Below are 21,552 nucleotides of genomic sequence, written 5' to 3'. Positions count from 1 at the left end.
GACTGCTGGGCATGATGGACCTATGGTCTGACTCGGCAGAGGCCATGCTTATGTGCTTATGACAGGGTAGATGCTGGAAGGAAAAGAGTGAAAAGAAAATATAAGCAGAAACCAGAGACAACAAAAGGTAGAAAAAAATCATTTTATTTCTATTTAGTCATTAGAATATATCAGATTTGAAATATATATCCTGCTAGAGACATAACTGGGGACTGCAAATCATTGGCAGTCGGTAGCAGGAAAGTGAGTAACATTCTGCTTAGCTAGAAAAAATGGTTCGTCATAATACTAATGAATTTATTTTGTTTATAGATGTTCGGATGCTTTAATATTGGCCTTGACGCAGCGGTTAAAGAATAAAACCCGCAAAACGCTGGCCACATCGGCATTCTAGAACAAACACTGAACAAATGTTGACTGAGATAAGTGATTAGCTGTCAAATGTTTTTCAAACGTATGGATTAGTGCATCTTTGGTATTTTTAAATGGTGAATGATATTTTAAGGTATAGACTAAGTCACAAAAAATCAAAAATTGAAAAAGTAAAAAATTATCAAGACGTTAAGAATAAATATAGACTTCAGGTTTTTTGGCCAATGACTGGAGCATGGATCAGTAAAAACTACATTGATCTTTCAGTCTATGATAAGACTTTGCGTAGGCTCCAATTCTGAGGCCTTTTCCTGAATAGAGAGTAGTTAGTATATGGAATATATCGCTGCAGATGCACCTCCTGAATTGAATTGAGTGGAGTATTGTGTTATTGTTATTGTACATTGTGTTATATTGATTATTTATGCCACTCAGGGTGATAATACTCTAAGTTATGCATTGGTAAATACAGCCAGAATGGTAGCCTAGTAATCAAATAACTCTCTGTCCAGTAGGGTTAAGGACAGAACCAGGTTACAAAAATTAATAGTGGTGAATCGGACTTATCCAATTACCCAAACACTGAGAGAGGATTGATCGCTCCACCTGCTTAGATCTATCTGACCATGAAGTTGGAAATGGTCAACTGGACCCTATTTGCCCCACTGAGATATAAAAGTTATTATCTGATACTAGCTGATGCCCCGGCGTTGCACGGGTATTTAATTATAGCAATAACACTGTAAATGGATTCAAATAAAGATACTTTATAGTGGTGAATGAAAATATTTTTTTACAGCTTTATAAAAAGTACAATAATCAAATTATAATGTGAAATATTTGACAAAATGAATATAATACAACTAACACAAAACTTGATTATAAACAACATTTTTAGCTTCACCTCCAGGAGCAAGAACATATACATTCTTGGGTGAACCCACACTTCCCACGTGTGCAGGTGGGCCGCGAGACCCCCAGAACATATCACCCCAGGTAGTGAGGGATCTGCATACCAAGTTTCGTTCAAATCGGTCCCACATCTTTTTACATTTTTTCCATTGACTTGAATGGGTGAAATCTGATTTTCTGTTTGTAGCTCCGCCCACGTGTGCAGGTGGGCCACGAGACCCCCAGAACATATCACCCCAGGTAGTGAGGGATCTGCATACCAAGTTTCGTTCAAATCGGTCCCACAGCTTTTTACATTTTTTCCATTGACTTGAATGGGTGAAATCTGATTTTCTGTTTGTAGCTCCGCCCACGTGTGCAGGTGGGCTGCGAGACCCCCAGAACATATCACCCCAGGTAGTGAGGGATCTGCATACCAAGTTTCGTTCAAATCGGTCCCACAGCGTTTTACATTTTTTCCATTGACATGAATGGGTGAAATCCGATTTTCTGTTTGTAGCTCCGCCCACATGTGCAGGTGGGCTGCGAGACCCCCAGAACATATCACCCCAGGTAGTGAGGGATCTGCATACCAAGTTTCGTTCAAATCGGTCAAGCCGTTTTTGAATTAATGTGAGAATGGCATCTTTTTACATTTTTTCCATTGACATGAATGGGTGAAATGTGATTTTCTGTTTGTAGCTCCGCCCACGTGTGCAGGTGGGCCGCGAGACCCCCAGAACATATCATCCCAGGTAGTGAGGGATCTGCATACCAAGTTTCGTTCAAATCGGTCCCACAGCTTTTTACATTTTTTCCATTGACTTGAATGGGTGAAATCTGATTTTCTGTTTGTAGCTCCGCCCACGTGTGCAGATGGGCCACGAGACCCCCAGAACATATCATCCCAGGTAGTGAGGGATCTGCATACCAAGTTTCGTTCAAATCGGTCAAGCCGTTTTTGCATGATCGCGGCACATACACACATACATACACACATACCTCCGATTTTATATATATAGATAAGCAAAGTGTTTGACATTTTTTCTTTGTATCTGTAGACAAAGACCTTTGTCACACCTGCTACCGTGATGTGAAGGAGAGCAGCATTTCATCCAAATCTTAATACGCACTTGGGGAACATTAAGTACAGCAATCAGCAAAAAATTAAACTTGCGCTGCTGCCCAAGTAAAACTTCAATCATACAGGAGCTTCATTTCCAATGAGCAATACATTAATTTAGACTGATCTTCTTACCGTGATAAATCAAGTTGTCCCCTAACAACTGCAATGAATCATCATAACCTGAAAGTCTAGTTAGGCTGAGAAAGCATTCAGGCCCTTTCTGCAAGTAAGCATATTTACTGAAAAGGGAAATTAGATTCATCTTCCATCCCATAACTTTTCTTCTTTCAAACAGTTGAGAATTAACAATTACCTTTGACAATATTTATCTTAAGGAAGTGAACAGTAATGATAAAATTGCTACAATTTCATCTGACTATACAATACTAAATATAAAGAAGAGAAGTCATTTTCAAAACATTTAACCTTAGGGTATTGATTTTTGTCATCCCCTCCCTCTGTTTTCTGGTTGCTAAACTTGTGGAATTTGATACTTATCAACTTGTGGTGGCATGAGACTTTAACATTACTAGTGACCCTACTGTTGATAGGAAGCCCCCTTGGAGAACCCTTCTCGATACCAATCATACAGAAATTAATGTTATAGAAACATGATGGCAGATAAAGGCCAAATGGCCCATCTAGTCTGCCCATCCGCAGTAACCATTATCTCTTTCTCTCTTCAAGAGATCCCAAGTGCCTATCTCAGGCCCTTTTGAATTCAGACATAAGAACATAAGAATTGCCGCTAAAGGGTCAGACCAGTGGTCGATCCTGCCCAGCAGTCCACTCACATGGTGGCCCCTAGGTCAAGACCAGTGCTCCAAATGAGTCCAGTCTCACCAGTTTAGCATGAACTTGCCCAACTTTGTCTTGAAACCCTGGAGGGTGTTTTCCCCTATAACAGACTCCAGAAGAGCGTTCCAGTTTTCTTCCACTCTCTGGGTGAAGAAGAATTTCCTTATGTTTGTACGGAATCTATCCCCTTTCAACTTTAGAGAGTGTCCTCTCGTTCTCCCTATCTTGGAGAGGGTGAGCAGTCTGTCTTTCTCTACTAAGTCTATGGTATTCCCTTCAGTATTTTGAATGTTTCGATCGTGTCCCCTCACAGTCTCCTCTTTTCAAGGGAGAAGAGGCCCAGCTTCTCCAATCTCTCACTATACGGCAACTCCTCCATCCCCTTAACCATTTTAGTCATTCTTTTCTGGACCCTTTCAAGTAGTACCGTCTCCACCACCTCTTCTAGGAGACTGTTTCATGCATCTAATACCCTTTCTGTAAAAAAGTATTTCCTTAGATTACTCCGGAGCCTATTACCTCATAACTTGATCCTATGCCCTCTCATTGCAGAGTTTCCTTTCAAATTAAAGAAACTTTACTCATGCGCATTTACATTACAAAGGTATTTAAACGTCTCTATCAGATCTCCCCTCTCCCAACTTTCTTCCAAAGTATACAGATTGAGATCTTTAAGTCTGTCCCCATACGCCTTATGATGAAGACCACATATCATTTTAGTAGGCTTCCTCTGGACCGACTCTATCCTTTAAATATCTTTTTGAAGGTGCGGCCTCTAGAATTGTACACCATATTGTAAATGAGGTCTCACCAAAGTCTTATACAGGGGCATCAATACTTCCTTGACCAGATCCCACAGTATAAGTGTTGTGTGAAAGAAAAATTCTGTGGTTTTTCATTCAGTTTGTTTCATTTAGTGTCCCTTTGTTTTATTGTTTTGAAAAATTAAATTAACTCTTTATTTAACTATTCACACCCACTCATAATTTTATAAATATCTGTCATATCCTTTCTGTTACCTCTGTTCCAAGCAGTAGTTAAAGCTACAGCCTCAGCACCCTGAGGTTGTGTGTTCAAACTCACGCTGCTCCTTGTGACCTGGGGCAAGTCACTTAGGCCCAAATTCTGTAACCAGCACCTAAAGTTAGGCACCTATTTCGGAGGCACCCAACTAGATAGGTGCCTATCTAAATTGAATAACAAGCTCAATTAAGCTTTTTAATCAGCACTGATTGAAACATAGGCACCTATCAAGAAAGCGCGATTCGGTAACAAGGCGCCTCTATAAATTTAGGCGGCCTTCAAAAAAAATAGGCGCTATGCATGTTAGGCATGGGCGTGGCTACATGTTAGGCGCCTTTTACAGAATCATTGCTCTTAAGCATGCTTATGCGCTCAGCTAGGTGCCTAACTTTTAGTTGTGCCTAGAGCTGGCCTATTTCTTGGGCGCCTCCAAAATAGGTTCCGCTTAGCGTGATTCATTAAACATCACCCAATTTTACTTGAATTGCGCTGAACAGTGCCTAATTAGGCGCCTAACTTTTGGGCGCTTCTTATAGAATTTGCCCTTTATTCCCCCCCCCCCCCATTGCCCCAGGTACATTAAATAGTGAGCCCGCCGAGACACACATGGAAAAATGCTTGAGTACCTGAATAAATTCATGTAAACCGTTCTGAGTACACCTGGGAGAATGGTATAGAAAATTGAATAAATACATAAAAATACTGACTTCACTGTTGGCTAACTGGTTGGGCCAGCTGCTTTTTAGTCTGGTCCACCCAGATCATTATTGGTGGGTAATCCTAATTTTTTTTCCCCGGGGATGAATGCTTCTGTCTTTCAGGATTGGAGGAAGAGAGGATGAGTATCTGGGTCACTTGCTGGAACTGGGCTCGGGCATGTTCCCCTCTTTCAGCCAACTGAAGCAAAAGTTGGGTATCCTAAATATACGCATGCTATACTATTTGCAAGCAAGGCATTATTATATGTCATTAAAGGGATTCTTGTGTGAGGGGTGGCAGATTGCCCTTTTCAAGAAGTTTGGTAGAGTATTCTTGCAGATACTCCCAAAGCTAAATAAATTGTTCATGTGGTATCATTTGATGGAAGAACACCAAAAGAATCATTTTTTAGACTTTTTAGCACAGGTTTGGGGGCGGGGTTTTCAATGTGACCTACCGCTTCCCACCAGAGATAATGGTTACTGTGGATGGGAAGACTAAATGGGCCATTTGGCCTTTATCTGCCATCATGTTTCTATGTTTCTATTTGAATCTATTTGCAGGTTGTCTGGGGATTCGTCTTTACATAAAACACATCAAATCTTGCATAAGGCATATGTTACTAAGCAGAGGGGGAGGTCAATGATATTCAGTAGCATAGTAAGGGGAGGGTCTGCCCCAGGTGCTGTCTTGGGGGGACGCTGGTACCCATCTACCTCTCTGCCCCCCACTCTTTCCCCGTACCCCTCACTACCATGTGTGCCCCTTCCCTTCCCCGTATCTCATCAACATTCCCGGCGTGAGCAGAAACCCCAACCTGCTGTTCGCACCAGCGTCTGCTCTTCCTCTGACATCACTTTCTGGACCTGCACCTAGGAAGTGACATCAGAGGATGAGCTGACATCACTTTCTGGACCTGCACCTAGTAAGTGACATCAGAGGACGAGCCGACGCTGGTGTGAACAGCAGGTTGGGGTTGCTGCTCACGCTTTGAATGTTAAAGACTTACGGGGGAAGGGGAACCCGCATGACAGGAGGGGGTGGGGAAGGAGCGGATAGGGGTGGGGGGCGGGGGAGAGGGTGAGGGAGGCATCTCTCACCCTTGCCACGCCACTGACACTACAACTGGTAGTTGTGGTAAGTGTAAAATGTCATCTGGCATATTGATCCTCTCTTTTTTGGAATGCCAGAAATTGCTGCCCTTGTGATCAAGAACTATTCAGATTACTGAGGGCATCATACACATCAGTGGATTGGTCCAGTGAGGTGATGTTGCTGGGAGATATACTGGATATCATGTATCTATCAGGGGGCTGATAAATCATCAGAAATGTTTTGTTTGGGTGGTTTTGATGCTAATGTGTAAAGTGATCTTACAGTTTTGAATTGCATTTGAAGGAGAAATGCTGCCAGACTGTTTTGCTGTTGCTGCATGTTTTAAAACATTTTTAGTTTGCTCAGTGGTACTGTGTTTTGCTTTGTCCCTTCAGAGATTGTGTTTGGACTCTTGAAGCAGGCGATATGCTGAAACTTGGCCTATGTCATGTCTTTTTTTATGTGTTTCCTTTTGTGTACCTGTTGATTTTGCCCTTTGGATTTTCTTTGAACCTTTCATTTGCTCGTAGTATTTTTATAGTTTGCATAACCAGCACTGGAGTGTACACCCAGTGAACCAACAGACACACACCCCTAAGACAGGCCTGAGACAGGACTTTTTATACATATCAAGTTTAAGTTTCAAGTTTAATATTTTTCTTGATTGATCGCTTAATCAAATTCTAAGCGATGTACATATTAAAATAGTCAAATAGAGACAAATATTACAAACTTTAAATAATAACACTGGGTAGATAACTAATACATTATACATTGTGCTTTTATTCATGTGCTCTTGTATTTATTATGAAGTTATAAAAATAAAAGTTGACATGTTCTATTCCACTCCCCACTTGTTTTCTTTCTCCAGGTGGATGATGTCATCTGAGTGAATTTTGTCTGAGTGGCTTAACATGGTGTGTATTGTTCTTGCAGACTGGGGATATTTCCTTTTACTGGCACATCCAGCCATGCTTTTGTTTTCCACTGAATAGGTGTGACACTGTCTGAATGCAGATGCTCAGTGCTGGCTCAAGTCTTTCAGAAACCAAGTTAGAAATTCAAAATTCAATCATTTCTTGGCTTGGGCAATAAATTTATAATTTAACTCCAGCAAAATTAATCATATCATTCTACCAAGAGAACATAAGAATATAATGGACTGAAGGTCCATTTAGCCCAGTATCATGTTTCCAATAGTGACCAACCCAGGTCAAGAGTACCTGGCAAGATCCAAAAAGAAAAACATATTTTATGTTGCTTATCTTAGGAATAAACAGTGGATTTCCCTACATCCATCTTAATAATGGTTTATGAACTTCTCTTTTAAGAAGTTATCCAAGCCTTTTTAAAACTGTTCTAAGCTAACTGATAGAGCAATGCAGGAAATGGTAGACTGGTTGATAAGATCAGAGAAGACATTGAAAGCTTTGTCCAAAAGACAATATATAACTCTATGGACACAACAACATCAACAGACAATGTTAACACAGGCTAATTAATTTGTTCAGTGCAGGAGACCTTTTGATTGCCTGCCTACTGGTTCTTCTTTTTTCTACATTGGACCTTGAATGTGAATGGACAAACTAGCAGGCCATCATAATGGGAGACCCTGTGGAATATGTACTGCTTCTATGAGGTAGTGTTTAAAGAAGCGGATTAAGGGTTGGGGAGGATGTTTTGAGGGGACCAGATTGGGGTATTCCTAAAAATTTGGGGCCAAGGGTGAGTTTTATTGTATTTGTTTTTCCCAATCTACTTGTACTCATTGGTTTATATTTGTGAGTTCACATACTCTGTTTTGTTTTGGATTTTTATGCTATGCTGTAGGTGACATGTTCCAGTTGTTACCTTGTTGGTTGCTGAAGAAGATATTTCCAAAAACAAAAAAAAAGAACTAGAGGACATGAGATGAAGTTGCAAGGAAGGAAACTTAAAAGCAACATCAGGAAATACTTTTTCACAGAGTGGTAGATGTCTGGAATGCTATCCACAGAAATCAGTAGCGGAATTCAAAAGGGTGAGGGATAAACAAAGAGACTCATAATGAAGAAGGAATAAAAATACAAAGCATTTCAACTTGCAGCAAAACTTAAAATAACTTTCATATTCTAAAGAAAAAAAGATATAGAGGATGGTAGACTACACCAGACATCAGTTACAACCTTAAAAACAAAGGAGGAGTCACATTTAGAACACTGGCCACATTTTTGGTCAGACTGGATGGGCCATGCTGGTTTTATTTGCCTTCATTTATTATGTTACTATGATTAGGAAACCTGGCAATAAATAAAGTTAATTAGTGCGGAGTGACTTTCTCTTACAGAAGCCATTTGCACTAACAGAATTATTCTCACATCCTTCTGAAATGCAATCAGGGTGTTTTGGCAGATTTTGCTGCCTAATTTAAAAGCTAGCATTTCAAGTGACAACCCTTAATAGCTATCAATACTTCAGGGCCCTGAGCTGAGGTGAATCACTGCTCTGAAAGGTTAGTAAGAGCAGGACTGAAGCTGCACGAGAGATATATTTATAAACTTTTTATCTGTGAACTTAGAAGGTCAACAGTAACTTCTTTTGGCTGATGTACTAAATCCTGATTACTATCAAGCCATTTGAAAGCTTCTATATGTATGCTGTATACCAATGGTTCCCAACCTAGCCAGTCAGGTTTTCGGGATAGCCCTAATGAATATGCATGAGAGAGATTTGCATATAATGGAGGTGACAGGCATGCAGATCTGTGCTATGCATATTTATTAGGGCTAGCCTGAAAATCTGACCGGCTGATGGTCCTCCAGGACAGGGTTGGGTACCACTGCAGTGTATACTACTGCTACTACTGTATGTTTTGACATTTATAGATGGTCCCTGCTCAGAAAAGCTTACAATCTAACTTGGACAGACAGATATGACATATAGGGTTGGGGATCAGAACCCAAGGTGAGAGGAGTTCGGAGTCAAAAGAACTTTCATAGGGGTGGGCATTTAACTGGGCCTTGCACACTGCCTGAGACAGAGCCCGTCATAGGGATTCAGGTAGCTTGTTCCAAGCATATGGTGCAGCAAGGCAGAAGGGACAAACTCTGAAGTTGGCAGTTGAAGAGAAGGGTACAGATAGAAGGGACTTACCCATGAGCGGAGCTCATGGGTTGTAGGTTAGAATCATAGGGGGAGATAAGTGAAGAGAGATAGTGAGGGGCAACTGAGTGAGTGCATTTGTAGGTCAGTAAGAGGAATCTGAATTGTATTCAAAAACAGATGGGAAGCCAATGAAGTGACTTTATGAGAGGGGTAACATGAGTATAGCGGCTCTCCCGGAATATGTCGTTCAGCCAAATTCTGAAGGAATTGGAGAGGGGGGAGATAGCTAAGCAGAAGGCTTGAGAGTAGCGAGTTGCAGTACTCTTAAGTGCGAAGTGATGAGGGCATTAATAAATGTTTTGGTAGTGTGCTCAGAGAGGAATGGTCAGATTTTGGTAATATTATAGAGGAAGAAGTGGCAGGTTTTAGCGATATGTTGTGTCTGGGTGGTAAGGGAGAGAGGAGTCAAAGATGACCCCAATATTATGAGCAGACAAAACAGGAAGGATGAGAGCTTTGTCCACAGAGACAGAGAAGCAGAGAGGTTGGTTTAGGCAGGAAGATGAGCAGCTCTATTTTTGCCATATTCAGTTTTAGATGGCGGTGAGACATCCAGATGGCAATGTCGGACAGGCAGTTTGAGACTTTGGTCTAGGTTTCATTAGAGATATTTGGCACAGGGAGGTAGATCTGGGAGTCTTCAGCATAGAGGTGATACTGGAAGCCGTGGGAAGAGATCAGCGCTCCAAGTATAGATTGAGAAAAGGAGTGGTCCCAGGAGAGAGACTTCTACCCACTGTTCCCTGCTTCTGCCAACAGTCCTGCAAGTGGAAGGTGCTTTTAAAGTTTTAATTATGCTCCCCATAATGATGATCCAACATAGGCCTTGTTTTGGCAAAATAAAAATGTCTTCCAGTGGGTAACTCATGAAAAAGAACAATAATTAGCATGAACTTGCAACATAGTTGTATCACTGAACCAACCTGCTGTGTGCAACTAGCACTAACACATAAGGAGCTCCACAACTCAATAAACTCATTACTTTATAGGTAATTTATTCATACATGTTCATCCAACTGACAGGAAAAGAACTCCAGTTCTGGACTATAGAGTTGTCCAAGGCAGAAAGCAGGTGAATTGCAAAACTAACAGTGTGGGCTGTACAGACTCCTGTGTGTATTAATACTCTTAGAAAGAAGATTATCCAGGTAAGAACCAAATCTTTCATTCTATTACATAAACACAGGAATCTGTATGTTAGGTGACATATCAAAACAGTATCAGACATCTAGGGTGGGACAGATGAGTCTGCCCGCAAGACCAAGGACCCAAAGGCAGCATCCTCTCAAGCTGCAATATCTGCTCTGTAGAATCTTATAAAGGTATAGAGAGTAGACTAAATAGCCACTCTACAGATCTCTTTGGATGGAACTGCCTGGAACTCCACCCATGAAGATGCCATACTTCTAGTCAAATGAGCTTTGAGAGAAATAGGTGGCTGCCACAACTAATGTATGTCAATGAAATTGCCATGCAAATTTGTCTGGTGATAGAAGCCTTGGAAGCTGGTTTGCCTCATCTTGACTGACTGGTTATAACAAAAAGATAGTCAGAAAATCGAGAATCATTGGTCCTCCTCTTTTCTGTCAGTGGCACGACATGTTCCCAGCCTCACGCCATCCGCACGGGCTCCGTCTCCATCCCTGCCCCATCCCTATAGACTCTCCTTATTTGCACATCTCAAACACACATCTTGAACACTTATTTTATATTTAAATCTTTTCATTAAAGTATAAAAAGGGGCAATATTCTGTACAACTGTTTATAAAACACAAATACAGACTTCCATTTCAATCTGGTTTTGGTACAACCTTCCCAAAGACTCAGTTGCTGTGTTTCTACATCATCTAGGAAGATAATTGGATTGTCTTTTCAAACATGGGTGTAGAAGAGAGCCTACACTCTGTAATGGATAAACAGGAAAATAAGTTAGAAATTAAATTTTAGAAATGCTCCTTGATGTTAGCAATGATGGATGAATCTATTGCAGTAATAGTAAGATGCTTTAGCAACTGGGCGCATGATGGAAGGATAAGAACATAAGAATATAAGCACATAAGCAGTGCCTCCGCTGGGTCAGACCAGAGGTCCATCATGCCCAGCAGTCCGCACACGCGGAGGCCCATCAGGTCCAGGACCTGTGTAGTAGTCCTCTATCCGTACTCTTCTATCCCCTTTTCTTCAGAAAGTTGCCCAATCCCTTCTTGAACCCCAATACTGTACTAGAAACGCCTTCACCGGATCAGACTTTAGGTCCATCTATTCCGGCGACCCGCACTCGCGGAGGCCAAGCCAGGTGCTCCCAGATGGAGACCCTGATTACCCATATCCCTCAAAGTGATTTGCAAGGAGATGTGCATCCAACTTACGCTTGAAACCCAGAATGGTAGTCTCTGTCACCACCTCCTCTGGGAGAGCATTCCAAGCATCCACCACTCGCTGTGTGAAACAGAACTTCCTGACATTTGTCCTGAGTCTGCTGCCCCTCAGCCTCAGTCCATGACCTTTTGTCTGTGTCACTTTTGACAATGTGAACAACGATGTTTCTTGCTCAATTTTATCGAATCCATTCAGTATTTTAAAAGTCTCAATCATAGCTCCTCGCAGTCTCCTCCTCTCGAGGGTGAACAGTCCCAGTCCTTCGAGGCGTTCTTTGTAGCTCAAATTTTCCATACCTTTTACTAGCTTCGTGGCTCGCCTCTGCACCCTTTCCAGCAGGGTTATATCCTTTTTTAGGTATGGAGACCAGTGTTGGACACAGTATTCCAAGTGTACACAGTATTCCAAGTGTGAATAGCCTCACTGGATCAGACCAATGGTCCACCTAGCCCAGTATCCCGTCTTCATGGGGGCCAATCCAAGTCACAAGTAGCTTGCAAAAACCCAAATAGTACAGATGGTAGAAGTCTGATCAGCAGACAAGACTCTTGTTGCCATATCAAAGGCAGACTAGACACAAATGATGTCATTTAAATCCAAAAGCAGCTTCTGCAGGGAGGGGGGGTGTTAATCATTGAATTCAATTGTCAATTGTCTAAGATGTGTTAAGGTTTTATATACTGATAGAAACATAGAAACATAGAAGATGACGGCAGAAAAGGGCTACAGCCCATCAAGTCTGCCCACTCTGCTTACCCACCCCCTGTCTATGATACTAGTCTCAAGTTAGAGAATGACACAGGGACAAAGTTTGTCCCTGTCCCCATCACCCTGCGGGCTTTGTCCTCAAACCCACCTCATCCCCTTAGGCTCTGTCTCCATCCCCGCCCCGGGGTTAACCACTGCTTGCCCTGGATCGGTAGCATGGAATGTTGCTACTCCTTGGGTTTTGGCCAGGTACTAGGGACCTGGATTGGCCACTGTGAGAACAGGCTACTGGGCTTGATGGACCATTGGTCTGACCCAGTAAGGCTATTTTTATGTTCTTACAGGTGCCCATCCCCATGCCATTCTCTATTGCACATGCATGCAATTAGTGTTTAACATCAAGGAGCTATTTTTCTGCACCGTTCCAAGTTTTGTTTTGGGTTTTTTTTTATACTGCTCATTACAGAACGTCTGAGTGGTCTACACCAAAGCTCTTGACATCGGCCCATGAATGCAGATTCCAGCACCAGAATTCCACCACTGAGGTTTCAGAAACTCTGTTTCTGTTGCCTAACTCGGAAAGACCTTGCTTTGTGGATCTTCCTGCCTGTGCTCCTGATGAATTGTAATGCTAATAGACACTGAAGAGGGAACTTCACTAAAACGGAAACACGGGCAATTTCCTGAAACTTATGCTGGGTTAATTGTCCTTGCAAAGTGCAAATTTAAGGTTAATTTGATATTCTCATGCCTATAGATGCTTACCAAGCAAAGGCTTTTCATTCATCTAATGAGTCACAGTATTGTGTGCAGCCTGTTAATGTACGACTTGACAACTATTGTACTCTCTGTAAACAGAATAAAACTCATCATTTAGCTTTGAAAACACAAGAGATTTATAGATCTCAACTCAGGATAATCTGAGATTTGATTTCTTGTTGAGAATAGATTAGATACATGATCCCTGCAATGATCATTTTTATTTATTTGCTTCCATACTGCTCTGATCAATTTTTCTATGGAGAAGGGGTATAAAAGTTTTATAAATAACTAATGTCCCGCCATGGTCTTGCTAAGAAAACAGAACAAACACCCAGCATGTCTTTTCAAAAAATGTCAAACACAAATGAAATACCTGGAAATAAAAGTGATTTCAGGCATTCTGGGTGTAATATTTAGCAGGCAGTGGTCAGTGTTATTTTTTTTTAATGCTGGCCACTGTGCCAGGATATTCAATACTGGGCCATGTCTAGAACCAACAAAGCCCCGAAGCCCTTTAAATCTCGATGGGCTTCAGGGCCGTTTAGCGCAGCGCAGCCGCTAGTGCAGCTTTGTAAAAGAGGCCATAAGTGCCAGCCAAACTGGATATTTATCTGTTTAAGTGCTGCCTCTACCCCCAAAACCACAGAATATGGGATGGAGTGGAGATGGACTTGATATACCACCTTTCTGTGATTACAATCAAAGTGATTTACTTATTATATACAGGTACTTATTTTGTACCTGGGACAATGGAGGGTTAAGCAGCTGGGGATTGAACCTACAAACTCAGGATGCTGAGGCAGCTGCTCTAACCATTGGGCCACATCTCTACCTGGTTAACAGGATTTGAATATTGACCCCTTCTGTCTATGGCAATCACAAAAGACTGAGAAAGTCCAGAGGACAGAACATATACTCAAAAGCTTGACATTAAACAGCATGGAATGAAAACTATGTGTGAGAGACATTAGGACTTTCCTGAGATCCTCATGTAAAATCTGTAAGTCATTAGATCTCAGATTCTACCCATGAATTCAGAGCCATATTGAACATAAGAATAGTCTTACTTGGTCAGAGCAATGGTCCATCAAGTCCAGTATCCCATTTCATGGTGGCCAATCCAGGTCACAAGTACTTTGCAAAAACCCAAATAGTAGCAACATTGCATGCTACCAATCCAGGGCAAGTAGTAGCTTCCCCCATGTCTGTCTCAACAGCAAACTATGGACTTTTCCTCCAGGAACTTGCCCAAACCTTTTTTAAACCCAGTTATGGTAACCGCTCTTACCACATCCTCTGGCAACATGTTCCAGAGCTTAACTATTCTCTCAGTGAAAAAATATTTGCCCCTATTTGTTTTAAAAGATTTTCCTGTAACTTCATTGAGTGTCCCCTAGCCTTTCTAAATTTTGATGGAGTACAAAATCCATATAAACTAGGCAAACTACAGATTAAGGCCTAACATTAAAAGGGCCCTCATACTTCACTAGCATGGAAAACTGTTAAACCTACAATTTATTTAAACCCCCCCCTTTTTTTTTTTTTTTTTTTACAAAACCGTAGGGCGGCTTTTAGCACCAGCTATGGTGGTAACAGCTCCAATGCTCAAAGAATTCCTAGGAGTTTCGGAGCTATTACTGCCACGGCCGGCACTATAAACTACACTATGGTTTTGTAAAAGGGGGGGGAGGTTAATAATTAAATCAAGGGGTGGGTGCTCTTAAATCCATCTTACTGTAGGAGCCACAATATATATATATCCAGCCCTCCACGGACTACCTCTTCTTCAGAAAACCCAGTGTTCCCCTGCCTGGAAGTCTTTAGCCTTCATATGTCAACACACGTTCCAATTTCTTTCACCCTTCACCTCCTTTATGTTTACCACATCCACATTAGTCCTTTCTCTGTCTCCCTCTTTCTTGTATCTCCTGTGTACTAGTTCCATCTTCCCTACAGGCTTTTTGCCTGTTAAACAGGGGCTTTCATATACTAGCGCAGTCAGATTTTTTATTATTATTATTTTTTACCTGCCTCCAACAACTATAAAGAATTTTGGTTTCATTTGTCATCTGGGGCAATTTTTTAAATGGCACTAAAAGTTAGGCACAGCACACCTCCACAAGTTGATATCACACAGAAAGACAGTGGAGATGTCCAAAAGATGCACTTTATTAATTCAACGACTCGACACGCATGTGTTTCGTCCAGCTTGGCCAGCCTCAGGAGGCTTACAGTGTGTCAGACCGGACCACACAATGCAAAATATGTCATAAGATAAAATCAATAAATGTAGAATAAGACACTCGGTAACAAATCCAAGATGAATATAACAATGCCACCACTCTGCTGTCTTTCTGTGTACACTAAAAGTTAGGCACCATAGAACGAGTGCTAAACTAATATTCTGGCAGAGTTGCATGCCAAATCTGATATGGAACGCTAGCGTAAGTCTGCAGTTTAGGCACCAATCTCTAGAAGCAAGCGCATATGCCATGTTTATGATTGGCATAAATGATGGTACCTAATGAGGCAGTTCAGTGCATAATTCACCTATTTAATAAACTGCAAGGAAGAATAATCAGAATGTTCATGCCCATCCCCCATTAATACCTCCTTTTCATTGGTGCACCAGAGAAGATAGGCACACTGCATACAGAATAGGCATAGATCTGTTAAGTATGCAAAAGTAAATTGGTGTCAGTTAGTGCTTGTTAATACCAATTATTGGTATTTATCGCCAATTATTTACCAATAGACGAGGAGGTGCTGGAAAGTTCTCAACCTAACCAAGAAGAGAACGACGTAGATATGGTTCAATCAATGATCTGAAACAATGTCAAAACATAGAATTTTGTTTCTGCAAATTGGCACTTATCAAAATAAGATTTATTGATTTAAGGTATTTATATTCTGCCTACCAAGGTTATCTAAGTGGTTTATAATCAGGTACTCAAGCATTTTCCCTATCTGTCCTTGTGGGCTCACAATCTATCTAACATACCTGGGGCAATGGAAGACCGAGTGACTTGCTCAGGACCATAAAGGAGCTGTGCAGGATTTGAACCCACATCCTCAAGGTGCTGAGGCTGTAGCTCCAACCACTAGGCCTGTGCCTTGGTTCCCTTCTTACTTAAAAATTCAATTAATGCCACATTCTTTTATATCTTAATGTTCTTAATATCACCAATTGATTACAGAAATTTCATAGCAAAATACAGTCTGTGTGCTTCCGTTCTCCACTCTTTCGGAGCCCCATTCAGTATAATCACAAAAGAAGTTTTCTATTAACTCTAAGGGCTCCTTTTACTAAGCTGCATTAGTGATTTTAGCGCATGCAGCATTTTAGCGTGCGCTAAACCCGCGCTACGCAGCTAGAACTAATGCCAGCTCAACACTGACATTAGCGGATAGCGCACATAGCAATTTAGCGCTTGCTATTTCGCGCATTAATGCCCTAATGCATCTTAGTAAAAGGAACCCTAAGTTATATATTTATTTAAATTATATTTAAACATTAAGAAAATTACTTAAAGGCTGATGAGGAGGCTGGCTACTTTCAGGCTCGAGTATTACATGAAATATGACACTCAAGTGTAGCCGCTGAGGCCGTATAAAGATTTTGAAAGAAGTCTGGAATGATTTTGCTATGAGATGATAAAACAAGTATGAAATTTCTGTAATCAATTAGTGATATTAAGAACATTAAGATATAAAAGAGTGTGGCATTAATTGAATTTTTATGTACTGACTACTGCCTCTACTCAGAAAAATTTAATACATTACAGCCATTAATTTATTGGTTCTCTTCTGACATCATGTCCTGGTAAGGTAGAAGATGCTGCTCGCACCGGCGAAAGCTTGAAGAAGTACGTGGGGGCGGGGAGATGCGCAAAAGCTGGGGGACACTCGTGCAGCAGGGAGGAGCAGGGGTGAACAGCGCAGCGATGCCAGATGCCATCACCCCAGGTGCCAACCTCCATAGCTATGCCACTGTTGAGGTACCACCCTCCACTGGTGGCAATGAAGTTGCAGGTCTCCTGCTCAGCTTAGAGAAACAATAATGTAATTGCCCACACGTTAACTTTTGGTGGGATAAAATGCCTTAGTGAATATAAGAACATAAGAATAACCTTACTGGGTCAGACTATGGTCCATCAAGCCAAGTAGCCCGTTCTCACGGTGGCCAATCCAGGTCACTAGTACCTGGCCAAAACCCAAGGAGTAACAATATGCCATGCTACCGACTTCAATCTTACCTCCCCTCAGCCGTCTCTTTTCCAAGCTGAAGAGCCCTAACCATTTTAGTCTTTCCTCATATGAAAGGAGTTCCATCCCCTTTATCATCTTGGTCACTCTTCTTTGAACCTTTTCTAGCACCACTATATCTTTCTTGAGATAAGGAGACCAGAACTGAACGCAATACTCCAGATGAGGTTGCACCATGGAGCGATACAGGAGCATTACACTTCTCCCTCCGTATTTGCTGTGATAGAGGATTAACAGACCCGCAAATACAGAAAAACCACAAATAATTTTTTCATATGTTATTCGCTGTTTTCTATTAAAAACCATCATGAATATGGTGAAACCACAAATAACATGGTGGGAGACCTGGCCTGTTCCTGAGGGAGAGGCAAAACAAGGTGAAGAAAGTGCTGGGAATCAGCAATTTTCTCCATGGACAAACAGTATAAGTCAGCCCCACTTTTGGTGACGTCATCTATGTTCCCAATTCGGAATTGCTCTCCCAGAGCTCAGGTGAGGCTTTTGGGAGCCTCATCTGAGCATGTGCAGGTAGCCTTATATATTGTGACATTTCCATCCCCAGGGATGAACCTGTCAGGAGTAAGACAGGCACTAAACCAGTTCCCCGAGGCAAGAAACCAGTTAAAGGTAGTCCCTCGGAGGCTGCTGAGGACAGGGCTGCCTATCCTGAGGAGCATGAACCTGACCCCGAGCTGGAACCCATTCTAGAGCCAGAGCCTGTTAAGAGAGCAAACTCCCTTAGGAAATTCAATCAGTTCCCCAACAGCAATATTCCCAGTGAACTGAGAGGGAGCCAGAGATCAATCAAACCTGTGCCCCAGCCAAGTAAGCTAGGGAGTGGCTTAAACACCTTAAAACAGCTCTCAAAGACTGTGAAACAGGCAACCCAGGCAGATAGGGCTCTTCTGGCCAGGCAAAGGCAAGGCACAAGCCAGGAGCCCATGGAATGGGAAGGCTCTACACCCCAGGAGACTACAGAGCTGGAAGTTCCAGAGGAATGCATGGAGATAGCAGAGTTTGAAATGCCTGGAGTTGAACTGGAACTGATGGACTTGAGTTTGGCAATTTCTTGCCAGTGATTAATTTTGGATTTTTGTTGGGGACAATTTACTGAATGAAGTAGCTTCCAAGGAACTGTTTTGATAAGGTTTTTTTTGGTGTTGCACAGTAGTGGGGGCTGGGCTGGAAGCTGTGCTGTAGTTGTGCACAGCACTAATTGAACTACTCTACATCAGCTGGGACTGAGCCAGAAGAAAGCTGGTGTAGTTTTCTTTTTGTGTTTTTGTTTGCTGCATCAAGAGCCAGTGACTTACAGAATTGGGGAGGGTTCCCCAAAGGGTTGGGATTTTTGCAGGTGTTTGTAAAAGCCATCATTAAAAGGGGACCCAGCAATTCTGTTCCCAGTCTCCAGAGGCTGGAGAGTTGCTGTAGCCTAAAGAGGCAAAGTTTACAAACTGCATTGCTCTGAAGTTTTATTTTGTGGTTTATTGTGCAGGAGCCTGGTGAAGAACAGGACTGTATTACTGAAAGCCCAGGTCTCTAGGAAGAGGTGGAAAAGTGTTTCCTTTGTTTTGTTTCCTGGTTTGAAGCTGTGTAAAGCTGCCAGGATGTTGTCTTGAACTTATGTTTACTTACCATAAGTAAACCAGGGTACAACCTACTTCGTTGCGACCGAGAGGGTAAATTGGGAGGAGGAGTAGCGCTATACACTAAGGAAAGCATCAAAACCACCAGAATCACAGATGTTAGATACACCGGGGAATCCCTCTGGGTGAACCTTGCCAGAGGGAATGAAAAATGCCTATATCTTGGGGTGATATATAGACCTCCCAGGCAACAGGAGGACAAAGACATGGAATTAATCGAGGATATAGAGAACATCACACTGCGCGGGGACACAGTAATGCTAGGAGACTTCAACATGCCAGATGCAGATTGGAACAAACTCTCCGCGACTACGGGTAGCAGCAAAAGAATATTAACCTCCATAAAGGGTGCACGTCTCAAGCAATTGGTATTGGAGCCCACCAGGGACCAGGCGTTACTAGACCTAGTTCTCACCAACGGAGATAGTGTCACGGAAGTCTCAGTAGGAGACACACTGGCCTCCAGCGACCATAATATGGTATGGCTCAACTTCAAGAAAGGTTTCCCTAAGACAAACACAGCAACAAGGGTTCTCAACTTTAGAGGCACAGACTTCAACCGCATGGGAGATTTTGTCCATCAGGAGCTACATAAACAAGCAATATCTGACAATGTGGAGGATATATGGTCGTCTCTGAAGTCCATCCTACACGAAGCAACAGACCGATACATAAAGACAGTAAGTAAATGCAGGAGAAACAAAAGACCCCAATGGTTCAGTAAAGAAATTTCAGACCTAGTTAAACAGAAAAAAGACGCATTTATCACCTACAAACATTTAGGCAGAGATGGGGCAAAAGAGGACTATCTAGACAGATCTAAAGCTGTCAAAACAGCAGTCAGAGAAGCCAAACTCCGAATGGAGGAAGAGCTAGCACGGAAAATTAAGAAAGGGGATAAATCTTTCTTCAGCTATATTAGTGACAGGAAAAGAAACAAAGATGGGATAGTACGCCTGAAGCAATCGGACGGTAACTTTGCGGAATCAGATTCTGAGAAGGCAGAACTACTAAACAAATACTTCTGTTCAGTGTTCACCCGCGAAGCGCCGGGAGCTGGTCCACAGCTGCAGACGGGAGATAACCAGAAAGACCTGTTTCAAGATTTTGAATTTACTCCCAGTAGCGTCTATGACGAACTATCAAGACTCAAGGTAAACAAAGCCATGGGACCGGATAACCTACACCCCAGAATACTCAGGGAGTTAAGAGAAGTCCTGGCAGAACCATTATCTGTTCTTTTCAATCTTTCCCTAAGCACAGGAAGGGTCCCCTTGGACTGGAAAACCGCCAACGTAATCCCACTCCACAAAAAGGGCTGCAGGACAGAGACAGCAAACTACAGACCAGTGAGTCTCACGTCTATAGTGTGTAAACTCATGGAAACACTGATCAAACAGAATCTTGACACAATCCTAGACAAAGAAAAACTGCGTGATCCACACCAACACGGGTTCACCCAGGGCAGATCCTGCCAATCTAATCTGATTAGCTTTTTTGACTGGGTTACTAGACAACTGGACGCCGGAGAGTCACTGGACGTGGTATATTTGGACTTCAGTAAAGCATTTGATAGCGTCCCTCATCGAAGATTACTGAACAAGCTGAAATCGATAGGATTAGGAGACACTCTAACTACATGGGTTGGGGATTTGGCTGAGCGGTAGACTTCAGAAGGTGGTGGTGAACGGTACCCCATCCGAAGCATCGGACGTGATCAGTGGAGTGCCGCAGGGCTCGGTCCTGGGCCCGATTCTATTTAACTTATTCATAAGAGATATGACGCAAGGACTTAGAGGAAGGGTATCAGTGTTCGCCGACGACGCCAAACTTTGCAACATAGTAACCAAAATCTTATTACCTGATAATATGACACACGACCTACTGTTGCTGGAACAATGGTCAACTACTTGGCAGCTAGGCTTCAATGCTAAAAAATGCAAGATAATGCATCTGGGTAAGAGAAACCCGCGTAGAACTTATGTACTAAATGGTGAGACCTTGGTTAGGACCACGGCGGAACGCGACCTAGGGGTGATCATTAGTGAGGACATGAAGGTTGCCAATCAAGTGGAGAAGGCTTCCTCCAGGGCAAGACAAATGATGGGGTGTATCCGCAGAGGTTTCGTCAGCAGGAGACCTGAAGTTATGATGCCGTTGTACAGAGCCATGGTGAGGCCTCACTTGGAGTACTGTGTTCAGTTTTGGAGACCACACTACCGAAAGAATGTGCTGAGGATCGAGTCGGTTCAGCGAACGGCCACCAGGATGGTCTTGGGGCTCAAGGATCTCACGTATGAAGAAAGATTTAAAAAATTGCGGCTGTACTCACTTGAGGAAAGAAGAGAACGGGGAGATATGATTGAAACATATAAGTACATCACGGGACACATCGAGTCAGAAGATGATATCTTCTGGCTCATGGGACCCTCGACCACCAGAGGGCATCCGCTGAAAATCAGGGGAGGGAAGTTTCATGGCGACTCCAGGAAGTACTTCTTCACCGAAAGAGTAGTGGATCATTGGAACAGACTCCCACTCCAGGTGATAAAGGCCAGCAGCGTGACGGATTTTAAGAGAAAATGGGATATTCACGTGGGATCGTTAAGGGAGTAAATTCAGGGGAGGGGATACTTGGAATGG

At 42.4% G+C, this 21,552-nt stretch overlaps 1 long non-coding RNA gene across 1 annotated transcript in view; it reads left to right on the top strand.

Moving 5' to 3' along the window:
- The window catches only part of LOC117345531, a 54,053-nt gene extending 45,873 nt beyond the window's left edge, over positions 1 to 8,180 (top strand). The window contains exons 2-3 of the long non-coding RNA XR_004536454.1: positions 6,876 to 6,921; positions 7,835 to 8,180. This is a non-coding gene — a long non-coding RNA (uncharacterized LOC117345531). The remainder of the gene's footprint in view (positions 1 to 6,875; positions 6,922 to 7,834) is intronic.
- Positions 8,181 to 21,552: the final 13,372 nt, after the last annotated feature.

Source organism: Geotrypetes seraphini, chromosome 1 (assembly GCF_902459505.1).
Source record: "Geotrypetes seraphini chromosome 1, aGeoSer1.1, whole genome shotgun sequence".
Lineage (NCBI taxonomy): Eukaryota > Metazoa > Chordata > Amphibia > Gymnophiona > Dermophiidae > Geotrypetes > Geotrypetes seraphini.
The sequence above is the reverse complement of the archived record's forward strand: the minus strand, read 5'-3'. Positions and strand labels throughout refer to the sequence as shown.